Below are 3195 nucleotides of genomic sequence, written 5' to 3' on the forward strand. Positions count from 1 at the left end.
GCTCAGCTGCAGCAGCAGAGAATCCCCCAGCAGCTAAACTTTAACAACTTTGAGCTAAATATTACTAACTAACCTTAACTCAACATAGTACGGAGGCGTATTGCTGCCACTTATGAGAAAAAAATAAATCTTCAACATGTCGTTATAACGAGAAACTATCTCGTTTTTACGAGTTATTATGTCGTTAAAACGACATACTATGTCGTAATTATGAAATAAACATCTCGTAATTATGAGAAAGTATCTCGTTTTTATGAGTTATTATGTTGTTAAAACGACATACTATGTCGTAATTATGAAATGAACACCTCGTAATTATGAGAAAGTATCTCGTTTTTATGAGTTATTATGTCGTTAAAACGACATACTATGTCGTAATTATAAAATTAACATCTCGTAAGTATGAGAAAGTCTTAGGCTTTATACAGAGGTTTACTTTTTAACACTGCATAACTGGAGCATGGCGAGGTGGCAGTGAGTTGAGCTTCTTTCTCTGCATTTCTAATACTGCCGCATGTGGGCCGTTTGTGTCAAGTTAACAACAGTAGGAGCACCTCGCAATTCAACTAACATACACTTCATTGTTCAGGTCAGACACAGCAATGGCAGACAAAGAAGGGGCTAACCTTTGGACTTTCCTGAGAAAGCGTGGAGTACCAGAGGAAAACATTTTGAAAATGAGGCAAGACAAGGTTAGTTTGGGCAGTGGAAAGACGGCGGTTAGCTGTGGTTCTGAGGACGGTCAGGGGTACGTTTCCCAAAAGCGTAGTTGGAACTATGGAGGTAACCACGTTAGTAACTTACACAGTGCGAACCTTAGTTAAGCTACTCAGGTGTTTCCCAAAAACGTAGTTCCAGCGAATGTTCGCAACTACCGTGGTTCAGCTGTGTCGTTCCAACTACAGCTCTAGACCTGTCGTTAGGAGCTTAGTTCCTGGTGATTAGTGCAGACGATGGACGGTAGGATTCAGAAAGCTGATAAATCACATTAATATTGCTGCACGAGGATTTAAGATGTCAAGTGTACCTAATTATTTTTTTATGTTTGTGTTTATTACATTTATTGAGCCACTTCACTTTTACCAATGTGCGCCCAAGGAAAATAATAAAATTCAGTACTCAAATGTATTTTGAAAATGTAAGTTAATTGCCCATTTTTAATGTATGTCTTTAACATTTACCTTTATTTGGCAAACATGAATTCAGTGTAGTGAACAAAGTGCACTGAAGTGCTCTTTAGCTAAAATGTATTTTACAGTCTTGGAAAGATGTATGTCAATTATTCAAGCAGGTATCCCTTGAGTAAAGATAACTTGTGCTGTGAACATTTATGAATTAGTTAATAATTATTTTTCAAACCCACTGTGCTATATATTTTGACATCATATTTTAATAGATTGTGAGTTTTGCAAGATTTCTGCTGGGAAAGTCTGGCCGAACACGTCTGGAAACACCTTAGTTAAGACCACGGTGTTTCAGACCAACATAGTTCAGACGTCTGTGGTACCAACAAAGTACGATGGTTTCGGGAAACGGTCGTACTTCAGATGTTAGTTAGTTTAACGATGCATCCTACCACGTTAGTTCAATGCTAGGCTGCGTCGTTGTACGGGAAACGCACCCCAGGCTAGCAGTAACGGGATGCAACTAACTAGTTTACCTTAGTCTAGTGTGTATGTACGCGGGAGTGTGTATCGCCATATGTACAGCCCCAGTTCTAGACTGCTTTGCTTGGGGAGGCAGTAGAACACTAATGATACTGGCTAAAATTGATGTTTAAAGTAAAGAAATAAAAATGTGCATGTGTCAAGATAATAATTGAAGAGTATACTTTGCTTATGTAAATTAATAAAGAGTATCTATAATTGTGATTCATTTCAATATTAGAATTATACATATACATAAATATAGAACAACTCTGTTATGTGTAAAAAAGTATCTAGACATAGGTTAAGAATATAATATTCAAAACTGGAAATATGAATAAGTGAGACTACAAATATGATTAGTAAATTAAAATGTAAAGAACACGGGTTGTCGTTCAAAATAACAAAATAAAACTAATTCAATGTGCTTAATGGGATATCCTTCGCCTGAATTTCAACGGAATTTTTCATTTTTACAGATTTTGTCTACAGTATTAACCAAATTTTCATACTGAAAAAGAGGAGGAAATTATGAAAATATGTGAAACTTGCAGCGCTGTGTGTAGCTGTTCTTAATAAACATTGTTCTTAAATTATAGGTATATGCCTCTTTAGTGTTGCAGTGTAAATTAACATAATTCTAAACAGATTTCGCTCATTTAAACAGCCGAAAATGTTTTTAAAAAGCTTTAAAAATATGTATTGTTACACCCATACTGTTTTATAATTATATTTCGTTTTAAGTCTATTTTATAATTCTCCCTTTCAAATAATATTTTTAGTTATGAGTACATTTCATAATTCTCCCTTTCAAATAATATTTTTAGTTTTAAGTGTATTTTATAATTCTCCCTTTCAAATAATATTTTTAGTTTTAAGTCTATTTCGGGTCGGGCTCGGGCAGAAGGTTCACAAGCTCATTAGATAATTTAAATAGAGCCCGATTTAAAGCCCACATTAAAGAGCATTAAAACTGATCTTTTTAAAACATTTTCCAGCTGTTTAAATGAGCGATATCTCTTTGGAATAATGTTAATTAACATTAGCACACTGAAGAAGCATTTACCTATTATTTAATAAAAATGTTTATTAAGAACAACTACAGAGTTATAGAGCTGCGTGATTATAACATTCTAACTTGTGAAAATAAAAAAAACTGTTTGATTTGTTTATTTGCTATATTGTGATTCTATATAAAATTAAATATAAAAAAAAGCATTAAAAAACAGACGCCTACGCCACAGACCGTTTTCTTGAGCCCGACCTGAGTCCGAGGAAACTAAAGGGAAAATCTCGGCCTGACCCGGCCCGAGTTCGGCTCGGGTAATCATGTCGGACTTGGGCAGAGAATCTAAACTCTACCGATGTTTCTGCTGTATTTTAGTTCGGGTTTTCGACCAAGGAACTTACAATAAATTCCGGTCACGAATAAAGGGAAAAAACATGTTACTGATGATGGATGACTGTCTGTGTGTTTGTTTTTTGGTATTATATTCCAAAATGAAAAAAGAAATCATTATTTTTTTCTGATTTTGATTCTCAATTGAAT

Source organism: Astyanax mexicanus, chromosome 8 (genome assembly GCF_023375975.1).
Source record: "Astyanax mexicanus isolate ESR-SI-001 chromosome 8, AstMex3_surface, whole genome shotgun sequence".
Classification (NCBI taxonomy): domain Eukaryota; kingdom Metazoa; phylum Chordata; class Actinopteri; order Characiformes; family Acestrorhamphidae; genus Astyanax; species Astyanax mexicanus.